This window comes from Bos indicus, chromosome 19 (genome assembly GCF_029378745.1).
Source record: "Bos indicus isolate NIAB-ARS_2022 breed Sahiwal x Tharparkar chromosome 19, NIAB-ARS_B.indTharparkar_mat_pri_1.0, whole genome shotgun sequence".
NCBI classification, from domain to species: Eukaryota; Metazoa; Chordata; class Mammalia; order Artiodactyla; family Bovidae; genus Bos; species Bos indicus.
The window spans coordinates 20,578,790-20,593,546 of record NC_091778.1 but is presented as its reverse complement, the minus strand read 5'-3'; positions in this window follow the sequence as shown (position 1 = coordinate 20,593,546).

Genomic DNA, 14,757 nt, shown 5'->3' with positions numbered 1-14,757 from the left:
GACCAGCATGGTGCTTTCCCTGAAAAAGAATCCCCTCATTTGTTGCTTAAAATTCTCTTAAAAGCCTTTGAGAGACAAGGCTTGAAATGCATCCTTCTGGCAGCATGGGCGCCTCCCTTAAGCATATTCACACGAAGGTATAAAGAACTGAAAGTACAGTGCGATGGGATGAGGTCCTCAGGGCACAGAAGGAAGGCGGGATGGAGGAAGCCCTGTGTAGATGGTGGCTTGCTGTAGAGGTTAATAAGGAGAGATTCCCCCAAAAAGTTTTATGAGATTTTAATGTCTTAAAAGGTGCCTTCAAATTCTGAAACACAAAATGATTTCAAATCGAGTATAATCCTAAAGACAAGATTACTCATTGGTGCATTGTAATTGCAAAGAATTGGAACCAAATCCAAAGTTCACCAGGAAGAAATAGTGAAATTGATTATGATACCTGATCCAGTCAAAAATAAATTGTTTTTAAAAAGAAATACAAGGAGGAAGCCACAAACCAAGGCAAGTGGGCAGCCTCTGGAAACTGGAAATGGCAAGGAAACATTCTCCCCTGAAGCCTTGCTAACACTTGATTTTAGATTTCTGACCTCAGAACTGTAACAGAGTAAATTTGTATTGTTTTAAGCCTGAGTGGCCCAGGACCCCTCTGTGTGTGTGTGTGTGTGTGTGTGTGTGAGAGAGAGAGAGAGAGAGAGAGAGAGAGATCTTAGCAAGAAACAGCAGCACCTGTACGACTCAGGAGGACAGATTTTTTTTCCTTTCAAACTTTGTATTTTGTATCAGGGTAATGCCCATTAACAAGTTGATAGTTTCAGATGAACAGCAAAGAGACTCAGCCATACATATACATGTATCCATTCTCCCCCAAACCCTCGAAGAGGATGGGTTTTTATGTTGGATTTATGGTCCTACAGCATGGACTCACCTCCCAGCTCCCCAAGCCGGCAGCTCCGATGTTGACCAAGTCACGTGAACTGTCTGCGCCCTAGTTCCCTGCTTGGAACAGCGAGACACTAACGAGGCCAGCCTGGCAGTGTCCTTAAGAGGATGAGGTGAAAGGCTAAGTGCAAAGTCCTTGGCTGGAAGGACGTGACGGTGGCAACTCTGCATCAGAATGACTTAATACTTCTGCTGGGTCCGAATTTGGTCTCAGCTCCTGGCCATGCCTGGAGGATGAGGATATTTTCCTCCTCTTCATATCCTTCCAGAAAGAGGAACCAGGCCCTACCAGCCAGGGGTGGGCAGCCCCCTTCTGGAGACCCAGTGTCACAGAGGCCACCCAGCCATACCTGGCTAAGGGGCTCACCCACAGGGGGCAGCACCGCTACCCTTCTTGTGGCCTCCCTTCCGTGTCTGAGTTAGCTCATCTTCCCAACACTGCTGGTCATTATTAGTACCACGTTTACAGATGAGGAAACAGGAACAAGAAGTTTGCCTAACTTTCCCAAAATCACACAGCTGGGCAGTGATATAGACAGTTTGAATCACAGCACCACGCTTTTAGCCCCAACCCGGGGCGCTTCTCTCAGTGAAGCCCAGGACATCCTCACTCCCCTGGACCCAACAGCAAGTCTTGTCCTGACTGTGAGGCCAGCTACCCTCCTGGCCCTCTGGGGGGCTGGACCAGATGGGGCTGGAGGGGGTGGTTGAGGAACTGTGGGGAGGTGCTCCCGAGGCAGGTCCTAGAGGCGTTGACTCAGCCGATCAGCTGAGTGGGTGACCTTCCTGACATGCTTTGGAGGAAGTGAGGTCCCAGGCACTGGGGGTCACTGGGTGCTCTGGGAGAATGTGACCACGTGGGGTGGACAGTGCTCTGGGTGCCTGTGGGGGCAGCTCAAGCCTCTCTCTCATCTAGACTCCAAGGCCCTGTTTTGACTCTCTGCTGCCCATGGAAGGAGTTCCCCTCTGATTTCAAATCTTTGACTTTTGAATCCAAGGATTAGAAAGTCATGTCACCAGAATAATAAAATGTCAGGGCCTAGAAGGGGCTCTGGGCCCCCCATCTGATGGAGAACAAGACCCAGGTGATGCATCTGGAGCCGAGGACACTGTGGAGGCACCCAGTGGGCAGCCCAGCTTCCTCCAGCCCCACCCAGGTGCCCCCACAGGGAGGATCGAGGAGCACTAGCAACTGCCCAGAGCAAAGAGGCCGAGCAAAGGCCCCTGGGGAAGTGGGCTTGGGTGTGAGCCTCAGTGGACCCCCAGCATCTGCTGCCTCCGCCCCCCTCCTGCCCCAGGTAGGGTTCCATCAGCCCACCTGCCCAGCCTTTCAGGAAGCATAGCTGGGTCCAGGACATCATGACCATAGAAACGTCCTGGGACCCAGACTGCTGCCTGTCCGCTTCCTCCTCCCCCGGGGCTCACTCTATGGGCTCCTCCTTCCTCCAGGGTGGGGGAAACTTTTTTAATTTATTTATTTTTAATTGGAGGATAATTGCTTTACAACGTTGATTTCTGCCATACGTCAACATGAATTAGCCACAGGTATACATATGTGTCCTCCATGAACCTCCCTCCCATATCCCACCCTTTCCCACCCCTCCAGGTTGTTACCGAGCCCTGTTTGAGTTCCCTGAGTCATAGAGCAAATTTCCATTGGCTGTCTATTTCACATATGGTGTGTATATGCTTTCATGCCACTCTCTCCATTCACCTCACAGGGCTGGGGGATTTAAGGAACCTCCCTCCTCGGCCACTTACCCTCTGGGGACTTTGGACAAGTGGCCTCCACCTCTCTATCAGTTTCACATGTATGATGTGGGGATAATAAGGGTTTAAGTCAGCTGGCCCCAACTTTTTGGCACTAGGGACAGGTTTCATGGAAGAAAATTTCTCCAGGAACTGATGAGGGGATGGGAGTGACGGGGTGTGGCTGTAAATACAGACGAAACTTCGCTCTCTCCCCACTCATCTCCTGCTGTGCAGCCCGGTTCCTAACAGGCCTTGGATCAATACCAGTCCGCGGCCTGAGGGTTGGGGACCCCAGGTTTAAAGAAGACCCCCTATGACAGGGCCTCCATCCTGGAGGCAAAAAGCCACAGAAGGCAACCATTTGAACCCCACAGTTTAGGAGCACCCTGCTCCCCTTTAACTCCCGAGATGGTCCTTCTCAGACACCCTTGACCTGCCCTTCCTTGCTCTGTCAGCCTTCAGATGTTGGACCCCTGCTCGGGAGGTCTTCCTAGCTGCCCCCAGACTCCTAACCATTTTAAACACTTTCGGAGCCCCCACAGTGGGCCAGACACCATTCAAGCTCTCTTGCTGTGCTACCTTGCTTAATCCCTCCCCCAGCCCTGGGTGGTGACTTGAGGATTATCCCCATTACACAGATGCAGACACTGAGGGGCCCCTGGAGAGAGCTCCATAAATGTGTGTCAGATGCACAAAACCTGGGGATGCTCACCTGCGCCAGGCCTGAGTGGCACCAGAGAGATGGGCATGGAGCGGAAGTTGTGTCTGCCCTTCTGTGTTCTCTTTGGAATACCGCCACCCTCCCTACCCTCTGGTCAACAGCAGGAGCTGTTTGCTCAGAGCCCCAGGGATGCTTCCCACCCGCTGAAGCCACCCCCAGCCCTGGAACTCATTGGATTCAGGAAGGGAGCCTGGGGGTTGACGAAGGGCATCTCTCCACCGCCTCTGTGCCCACTGCTGCTTTGCACTCTGGCTAATCAGGCCCTGCACTGGAGAGGACTTAACAAGATATAGAATCCAAAATAACTTAGCAGTTATTCAATGGGGAGGAGCCAAGAATAAGATAATGTGGATTTAGAGAAGAGGAGAAAGGTGGGGAGGAGGGCTGAGGGTGGAAGTGGGTGCTCCTCACCCAGGACCCTTTCTCTCTGCTCTCTTCCTGTTCTCTGATCCCAGACCAGATAGTTCATAGGGGTTCATGTATGTTCAGAAATCCTCACCACACGCACACCACAGTGAGCTTCTAGAAGACACTGCCCCTGAGCGTGTGGCTGTGTCATGAATGTCCAGGCAGCAATGGGGCTGCTTAGGAAAGGCTGTGTGGCAGGGCACTGCCTGTGTGTGGGGTTGTGGTGGTGCTGGGAAAGCCTGGTTATACCCATTTTGCAGATAGGGAAACTGAGGCTCAGAGACTCTATGGGTCATGCCCAAGGTCACATAGCTCACTTGTGGCAGCCTGAGCCATATGAAGCTACTTTGGTTCTTAAAATGGTATTCATCCCCTTTAAAAGTCCATTCATATTCCTCACATACAAACATAATCACATAGAAAGAAATGTTTTGCAAATAGAAAACTCGTACTGGGGGTTCCCTTATCCTTGTGTACAATGATGCCCTGGGAACTTCTGCTCCCTCCTCTCTGTGAATTTCTTTCTCTCTCCTCTCTCTCGAATCTGGGTTATAGAATGGGGAGCAAAGTAGTCTAACATAATGCAAAATTCCAAGTGACATGAAGGTAGGTGCAAGATATTGCATAAGCTGTTTTAATTGGCACCAGCGCCTTGTTAAAATGATTGACTGAAAAAGAGACTAAGGATCGGCTGTGTGGGGAAGTGGCTAGGGAGGAAAGACATAGCGACAAGAGAGTTCCATGATGTCAAGCCGTTCCCACTGTGTGTTACAGACAGGGCCCCTTCCGTCCAGCCTGGCCAAAAGGCTGGGGGTCGTACAGGCACCGAGTGGGGAGGAGGTGCCCCAGGGCTGCACACGGGTCCACACGTCTCTCTCTTCTTGCACTTACCTGGGTGCCCCAGAATTTGCAAAGACTGACTTCTTTGAGATGTTCCTGTGGACTAAGCCCACTTGCCTCCTTTGTCCATACTTCATCCCCACCAGATCCCTGATCAACCAAAATTTGACTGGATTTAAGAGGCAGAAAGCACAGCTATAGCAGAGAAGACGGTCCTATTTGCAGTCCTCTTTAACACCAGGGACACTGGGACCAACTCCTCACTGGCCAGGATACAGAGCAACAGGAACTCTCATTCACTGCAGGTTGGAGTGTAAAATACAACAGCATTGAAAACATGTTGGTGGATCCTAATAAAGTCAAATCTCTACCACTCCTGTGTCCTGGCTCTTCTGCTCCTAGATATTTACCCAAGAGAGATGAGAACATACGCACATGTGCATAACAGCTTCACTCATCTAATGCCACACTGGAATGACACAGCTATTCATGAGCAGGAGAAAGGAAAAGCAAATGGAATGGTGATGTGCCTACCGTGGACGAGCCCTCAGCAATAAAAAACGACCGAAGATATAGGCAAGGTCATCAGCGAACCTCACAGTTGAGCACAGGAGACAGACACCGGCTGGGAGCATTCTGATTACATAAAATCCAACAATGGATCAGAAAAGCAAATACCTATGGGGAAGCCACCTAGGAAAGACCCTAAGGAGTCAGCTGGGTGCTGGAAATGTCCTGGAGCTTGATCTGGATGGTGGTCACACAACTGTTTACAATGTAAAAACTCATCCAGCAGACCAGGCTCTGTGTGTTTACGTGAACTGTATCTCAGTCAAGTACTGTTTTTCAAAAAAACCCAAATCTCCCAGAAGCCAAGGAGACACAGGCACAGCTAGAGTTCCAGCAAACACACACTCTGGCATCTCCAGCCTCCTTGGGGCTGAGTCCCAAGGAGTCCAGTCCTAAAGGAGAGCACAGTGCCCCCCTCCTACCCTGCAGGGAGGGGCAACACCCAAACCCAAAGGCCAATGGGTTTTGAGGTGAATAGAGACAGTAGGGAGGCATCTCCAAGACCCAGTGCCTGGCACAGTTGACCTCAGCAGCCTGGCATCACCGTGCAGTCACTGAGACCTGTTTCCAGGCCTGGCTCTGGTCTTAAGGAGGGCTCCTCACCACACCTCATCCCACCACACCTTGTCTGTGTTCTTCTGTAGATCTCACAGGTCATGGCTCTATTTCTGGGACAGGCCTTTATCTACATTCTTTGCAGCACTTGAGGGGGAGTAACAAGAAAAACTTCAAGTCTTTAGTTTCTTCCTCCCCACTGAGCACCTAGACCAGTATGTGCAGACTGACTTCTCTGAGACGTTCTCGTAGACAGAGCCCACTTGCCTCCTCCATCCACCCTCCATCCCCACTAGATTCCTGGGTCAACTAGAATTTGACTGGATTTAAGGGGCAGATGGCACACTCGGAACAGAAAGGAGGGAAAGAAGGAGAGGTTCTTTGCAATCCTCTTGGACACTGGGGACATGGGGACTGTTTCCTCATTGATTGGGATAGGGACAACTAACTGGAACTCTCTTTCACTGCAGGTTGGAGTGTAAAATACAACAGCACTGGAAACTTGGTGGTGGATTATAATAAAGTTAATCCTATACCTTTCCTGTATCCTGGCTCTTCCACTCCTAGATATTTACCCAAGAGAGATGACATCATATGTACATGTGCATAACAGCTTCACTCATCATAGCCTCTCACTGGAAACAATACAACCATTCACCAGCAGAAGAAAGGGGAAAGTGAATGCTCTCTGCAAACCCTTGGACTATAGCCCATCAGGCTCCTCTGTCCATGGATTTATCCAGGCAAGGCAAGAATATCGGAGTGGGTTAACATTTCTTCCTCCAGGGGATCTTTCCAGCTCAGAAATCCAACCCATGTCTACTGGGTCTCCTGCACTGGCAGGTGGATTCTTTTTTTTTTTTTAAACCACTTTATTTATTTTTTTACTGAAGGATAATTGCTTTACAGAATTTTGTTGTTTTCTTTAACATCAATAAGAATCAGCTGTAGGTACACCCATGTCCCCTCTCTCCCATCTCCCTCCTCATCCCACCCTTCTGAGTTCCCTGAGTAATACAGCAAATTCCCATTGGCTATCTACTTTACATATGATATTGTAAGTTTCCACGTTATTCTCTCCACTCTATGCCTCCTCCCCTCCCCGCCGTGTCCATAGGTCTGTTCTCTATGTCTATTTCTCCAGTGCTGCCCTGCAAATAAATTCATCAGTACCACCTTTCAAAGTTCCATATGTATGTGTCAGTGTATGATATTTATCTTCCTCTTTCTGACTTGCTTCACACTGTATAATAGGCTCTAGGTTCTTCCACCTCATCAGAACTGACTCAAATGCATCCCTTTTTATGGCTGAGTAATATTCCACTGTGGTATATATAACCACAAATTCTTTATTCATTCATCTGTCGATGGACATCTAGGTTGCTTCCATGTTCTAGCTACTGTAAATAGTGCTGTGATGAACATTGGGGTACATGTGTCTTTTTCAATTTTGGTTTCCTCAGGGTATATGCCTATGAGTGGGATTGCTGGGTCATATGGTGGTTTTCGGAGAAGGCAATGGCACCCCACTCCAGTACTCTTGCCTGGAAAATCCCATGGACGGAGAAGCCTGGACGGCTGCAGTCCATGGGGTTGCGAGGGTCGGACACGACTGAGTGACTTCACTTTCACTTTTCACTTTCATGCATTAGAGAAGGAAATGGCAACCCACTCCAGTGTTCTTGCCTGGAGAATCCCAGGGATGGCGGAGCCTGTTGGGCTGCCGTCTATGGGGTTGCACAGAGTCGGACACTACTGAAGCGACTTAGCAGCAATGGCAGCAGTGTGGTGGTTTTATTCCTAGCTTTTTAAGGAATCTCCATATTGTCTTCCATAGTGACTGTATCAATTTACATTTCCACCAGCAATGCAAGAAGGTTCCCTTTTCCGCACACCCTCTCCACCATTTATTGTTTGTAGACTTTTTGATGATTGCTATTCTGACTGGTATGAGGAGATATCTTATTGTAGTTCTGATTTGCATTTCTCTAATAATGAGCAATTTGAGCATCTTTTCATGTGTTTGTTAGCCATCTGTATGTCTTGGGAGAAATGACTTTTTAGGTCTTTTTCCCACTTTTTGATTTCGAAATACCACTTTTTGGTATTGAGTTGTATGAGCTGCTTGTTTATTTTGCCAATTAATTCTTTGTCAGTTGTTTCCTTTGCTATTATTTTCTCCCATTCTGAGGGTTGTCTTTTCACCTTGTTTGTAGTTTCCTTTGCTGTGGAAAAGCTTTTAAGTTAAATTAGGTCCCACTTGTTTATTTTTGTTTTTATTTCCATTACTCTAGGAGGTGGGTCATAGAAGATCTTGCTTTGATTTATGTCATCGAGTGTTCTGCCTATGTTTTCCTCTAAGAGTCTTGTCATTTCTGATCTTACATTTAGGTCTTTAATCCATTTTGAGTTTATCTTTGTGTATGGTGTTAGGAAGTGTTCTAATTTCATTCTTTTGCACATAGCTGTCCAGTTTTCCTGTAACCAACCACTTATTGAAGAGGCTGTATTTGCCCCATTGTATATTCTTGCCTCCATTGTCAAAAATAAGGTACCCATCAGTTCAGTTCAGTCACTCAGTCATGTCTGACTCTTTGTGACCCCATGAATTGCAGCATGCCAGGCCTCCCTGTCCATCACCAACTCCCGGAGTTCACTCAAACTCATGTCCATTGAGTCGGTGATGCCATCCAGCCATCTCATCCTTTGTTGTCCCCTTCTCCTCCTGCCCCCAATCCCTCCAAGCATCAGAGTCTTTTCCAATGGGTCAACTCTTCACATGAGGTGGCCAAAGTACTGGAGTTTCAGCTTCAGCATCAGTCCTTCCAAAGAACATCCAGGACTGATCCCCTTTAGAATGGACTGGTTGGATTTCCCTGAAGTCCAAGGGACTCTCAAGAGTCTTCTCCAACACCACAGTTCAAAAGCATCAATTCTTCGGCACTCAGCTTTCTTCACAGTCCAACTCTCACATGCATACATGACCACTGGAAAAACTATAGCCTTGACTAGACAAACCTTTGTTGGCAAAGTAATGTCTCTGCTTTTGAATATGCTATCTAGGTTGGTCATAACTTTCCTTCCAAGGAGTAAGCGTCTTTTAATTTCATGGCTGCAATCACCATCTGCAGTGATTTTGGAGCCCCAAAATATAAAGTCTGACACTGTTTCCCCATCTATTTCCCATGAAGTGATGGGACCAGATGCCATGATCTTCGTTTTCTGAATGTTGAGCTTTAAGCCAACTTTTTCACTCTTCTCTTTCACTTTCATCAAGAGGCTTTTGAGTTCCTCTTCACTTTCTGCCATAAGAGTGGTGTCATCTGCATATCTGAGGTTATTGATATTTCTCCTGGCAATCTTGATTCCAGCTTGTGCTTTCTCCAGCCCAGTGTTTCTCATGATGTACTCTGCATATAAGTTAAATAAGCAGGGTGACAATATACAGCCTTGACATACTCCTTTTCCTATTTGGAACCTGTCTGTTGTTTCATGTCCAGTTCTAACTGTTGCTTCCTGACCTGCATATAGGTTTCTCAAGAGGCAGGTCATGTGGTCTGGTATTCCCATCTCAGAATTTTCCACAGTTTATTGTGATCCACACAGTCAAAGGCTTTGGCATAGTCAATAAAGCAGAAATAGATGTTTTTCTGCAACTCTCTTCCTCTTTTGATGATCCAGTGGATGTTGGCAATTTGATCTCTTGTTCCTTTGCCTTTTCTAAATCCAGCTTGAACATCTGGAACTTGACGGTTCACGTACTATTGAAGCCTGGCTTGGGGAATTTTGAGGATTACTTTACTAGCGTGTGAGATGAGTGCAATTGTGCACTCATAATTTGAGCATTCTTTGGCATAGAGTGCCTGATGAACTATGGACAGAGGTTCATGACATTGTACAGGAGACAGGGATCAAGACCATCCCCATGGAAAAGAAATGCAAAAAAGCAAAATGGCTGTCTGAGGAGGCCTTACAAATAGCTGTGAAAAGAAGAGAAATGAAAAGCAAAGGAGAAAAGGAAAGATATTCCCATCTGAATGCAGAGTTCCAAAGAATAACAAGGAAAGATAAGAAAGCCTTCCTCAGCAATCAATGCAAGGAAATAGAGGAAAACAACAGAATGGGAAAAACTAGAGACCTCTTCAAGAAATTTAAAGATGCCAAGGGAACATTTCATGCAAAGATGGGCTTGATAAAGGACAGAAATGGTATGGACCTAACAGAAGCGAAAGATATTAAGAAGAGGTGGCAAGAATACACAGAAAGTGAAAGTGAAGTCGCTCAGTCGTGTCTGACTCTTTGCGACCCCATGGACTGTAGCCCACCAGGCTCCTCCGCCCATGGGATTCTCCAGGCAAGAATACTGGAGTGGTTGCATTTGGTAGTACAGTCATTTTTATAATATTGATTCTTCCTACCCAGAAACATGGAATATCTCTCCATCTGTTTATGTCGTCTTTGATTTCTTTCATCAGTGTCTTATAATTTTCCATATACAGTTCTTTTGTCTCCTTAGGTAGATTTATTCTTAGATATTTTATTCTTTTTGTTGCAATGGTGAATGGGATTGATTCCCTAATTTCACTTTCTTATTTCATTGTTAGTATATAGGAATGCAAGTGATTTCTGTGTATTGACCTTGTATCCGCAACTTTGCTGAATTCACTGATTAGCCATAGTAATTTTCTGATAGTTTCTTTTGGGTGCAGGCAGATTCTTTACCAGTGAGCCACAAGGGAAGCCCTGGCAATGGACTAGCCCTCAGCAATAAAGAAAGACCAAAGATGCAAGCAAGGTCTTCAATGAACCTTACAGTTGAGCACAGGAGCCAGACAAGTGAGCACAGGCCAGGAGCATTCTATCAGATAGAATCCAATAATAAGTCTGAAAAGCAATGACCCATGGCAGGCACCAACTAGGAGGGACTCGAAGGAGTCATCTGGGTGCTAGAAATGTCCTGGAGTTTGACCTGGATGGTGGTCATGCAGCTGTTTGCAACACACAAACTTGTACAGCCTACTAACATCTGTGTGTTTACAAGAACATAAATAATATGTTCTCAATAAACATATTGAGATATGTACCATATCTCAAGAAAGAACTGTTTAGAAAACACCACAGAACTTCCGTGGTGGCACAGTGGATGGGAATCCACCTGAGAATGTAGAGAACACAGGTTTGATCCTTGGTCCCGGAAGACTCCACATGTGATGGAGCAACTAAGCCCACGAGCCACAGCTACTGAGCCCATGGTCTAGAGCTCACGTGCTGTAAATGCTGAAGCCCACACCCCTAAAGCCTATGCTCAGCAACCAGAGAAGCCACAGCAATGAGAAGCCCAGGCACTGCAATGAAGAGTAGCCTCCGCTCGCTGCAACTAGAGAAAGTCAGTACAAAGCAACGAAGAACCAGTACAGCCAAGTAAAATACATAAATTAGTAAATTAAAAAAAAAATTGAAAACCACCCCTAAACTCGCAGAGTCCAGGCAGACACTGGGAAAGCTAGAGTTCTAGCAAACACACACCTTGGCATCACCAGGCTGCTTGGAGGTGAGTCACAAAGAGTCCAGTCCAACAAGGAGAGCCCATGGTCTCTCTCCACCTGCCGGGAGGGCAACAGCTAAACCCAAAGGCCAATGGGTTTCCAGATGAATGGAGACAGTAGGGAGGCATCTTCAAGACCCAGTGCCTGGTACCGTTGACCTCAGCAGCCTGGCACCACTGTGCAGTCACTGTGATCTGTTCCTAGGGCCTGACTCTGGTCTTAAGGAGGTGAGAGGCAGCCTTCAAGTTTCATTATTCTAAGTCCAGACACTCGTCTGAGGGTATCTATTCTCTGCACTGTAGATTATAGGATCTGTTCTAAAAGTGCTGGCCACCTCACACTCTCAAAAAGCCATTAACCAACAAGTGTTGATGGGGATGTGGCAAAAGGAGGCCTTTTGTTTTGTTGATAGGAATGTTAATTGGTGAGCCTGCAGTGGGAAACGCAGTGTGCCTGCCTGATCCTAAGGGCCTGGCATTACGCTTCTGATTGCCAAAGCATCCATTTCAAACATCCATATTGAATAAACACATCACCAACTGGACGACAGCTTATAGGAAAGCTCCCAGCTGGCCCGGCCCATGAAGTTTCCCTTTCTAGCAAGCCTTGGGAAACCTAGATAACCATGTGAGTGACCTTCTTACCCCCTGGTTCCTGCCTAACCACCCTACCCTCGAGCCCCAATAAAAGCAGAAACCCAGGTCTGTGCTCTCACCCCCTCCTTCCCACTGACCATTGTCCTGTGTGGTGGTCAGGACTTGAGAGTAATAATCCTTATTTTTTCAAAGCTTCCTGATGGTTGATGCTGACTATGTCTTGCAGTCATAATAAGAACCACAAGGATCTGTCCAGCCACAGCACTGGCTCCAGCTGGGCTAATGTCTCTGGGGCTCCCATGAGTAGTAAACAAACATGTGAATGCCTTTAGGTGTTCCTGAATGGAGAGCGTCACTATGCACAGTCAGAGACGGACACTACAAAACGGTGGGTCCTCTAAAAACTAAACACAGAATTACCGTATGATCCAGCATTTCTACTTCTGTGTATATACCCCAAAGAACTGAAAGCAAGAACCTGAAGAGATATTTGTACCGTCATGTTCATGGTATTAGTACAATAGCTAGATAAGAGCTATCCAAGTGTCCATCGAAGGATGACTAGATACACAAAATGAGGTCTATACATACAATAATATCATTCAACCTTAAAAAGGAGGGGAATTCTGACACAGGTTAGAACATGGATGTTGGGGAATGAAGAAATTTTCCTCTAAGCTGCTAGATTCTTCTGGCTGGTCTAAGATTAAATTGAGATGAGACAGATTAGCAGGAGAAATATCTAACAAGGGTTTAGTAACATATATACATGAGAGCAATCCAGGAGAACTAACTCACCAAAATGGTCAAAGCCCTCATCTTAAATACTGCTGCTGCTAAGTCACTTCAGTCGTGTCCGACTCTGTGTGACCCCATAGACGGCAGCCCACCAGGCTCCCCCATCCCTGGGATTCTCCAGGCAAGAACACTGGAGTGGGTTGCCATTTCCTTCTCCAATGCATGAAAGTGAAAAATGAAAGGGAAGTCACTCAATCGTGTCCGACTCTTAGCGACCCCATGGACTGCAGCCTACCAGGCTCCTCCATCCATGGGATTTTCCAGGCAAAGTACTGGAGTGGGGTGCATACTACCTTTGGTCAAAGATGGGAGAGGATGTTGAGGGTAATTGTTTGCAACTTCAAAGAGGAGGAAGGCAATTCACAGAAAAGCCAGTGTTTGGTAAATAAGAGCTTGGTGCACAGAATGGACTCTGATCTCTAGTCTCTGTCGGGTTTCCCCACCACATCTCCCCCAGGTTCTTCTGTAGATAACATTGGTCAAGGCTCTTTTTCTATAAAGATGTTTTATCTATATTCCTTGCTGCAGTTGAGGAGGAGGTAACAAGAAAAACGTCCAGTCTTCAGTTTCTTAAAAAGAATCAGCTTAAATGAATCCTCATGCCAAAGTGACATGTTGTGGGGTAGCAAATTTTGCTCCCCTATACTCTCTAAGTTTCAATCTTTCCTCATCTGTGAGATATAGTTAATCACAGGCCTTGTTGTATACAATTGTCATGAGCACTGAATGATCAGAGGCTTGGAAGGCACTTAGCCTAGCTATGACTGGGCAAACTCAGTCCCAATTGTCTTCTACCATGTTTGAAATCACTAAGAGCAAAGACTCCCATGTTATCTCCTTATAAAGAGATTACCATGTTCTCCCAACTACCCAAAAGGGAGTCGAGCTCCAGAGACTTGAACCTTGGATGCACATCTCATGACTGAAGAAGATCCCAACTGACACCTGGTCCTGTACAAGTGCTGGAGACCTTGAATCAAACTGATGAGGAATGGCAGTAGCTGACAGCCAGGTAGACTGCTTCTGCCTGAAAGGTGGCAGATGAAGTCTTCAACTTTAACCAAACATTAAACCCTTCCTCCTTTTCCTTTCCTTTCCTCTGGCATTGACTTGGGAAGATGTTGCCCCAGTTGTATGCCCCAATTCCTTGCTAAGCAAGGCAATCAGTCTTTCAACCATATTTATCATTAGAATTTCCAATCTATCCATAACTATCTAGATCAGATTTTTCTTCACTCATTAAGATTCATCCATGCACAGTAAAGCCAATCTACTGACACCAGGCTGTGATGAAGGAAAGTGCAGTGTTTATTACATGTATTAAGCAAGGGTGACTCAGCAATAAAGAATCCACCTGCAATGCTGGAGACGCAGGTTTGATCCCTGAGTCAGGGAGATCCCCTGGAGAAGGAAATGGTAACCCACTCCAGTAATCTTGCCTGGGAAGTTCCCATGGACTGAGGAACCTGGCGGGCTATAGTCCACGGGGTTGAAAAGACTTGGACATGACTTAGCAACTGAAAACGAGACAAGCAAGGAGTTCAGACAGCTCGTGCTTAATAAAACCCAAACTCTCTGATGGCTTTTAGGGAAAGGTTTTTAAAGACAGGGTGAGGGAGAGAATTGTGGGGTGGGTGATCAGCTCAAGGATATCTTCTGATTGGTAGGTGGTGAGGTAATTGGGAGTCAGCATCATCAAGCTTCCTGGTTCTATGTCCTTGTGGACAGCATACAGTTAACTCCTTCTACCTGGTGGGGATTTTTGCTTCTGTAAAACCAGACAAAGGATTTGGCTCAGAATATTGTCTGAGTCAGACACAGCTGAGTTAAGAGAGTATGTCTTCATTATCTATAGCTCTTCAGGAGGAACTAAAGGTCTTTCTGTTTAACGGCTAACTATTATCATGTTGTCTTGAACGTTTTCCTTTGTTTCTGCATTTTCTTACTTTTCTGATTAAAGTTTTTCCTTGAAACTTGGGGAAGGCCTAGGAGGCTAAAGGTTTATTATAGACATGGGGGTTAGGGCTCTCCC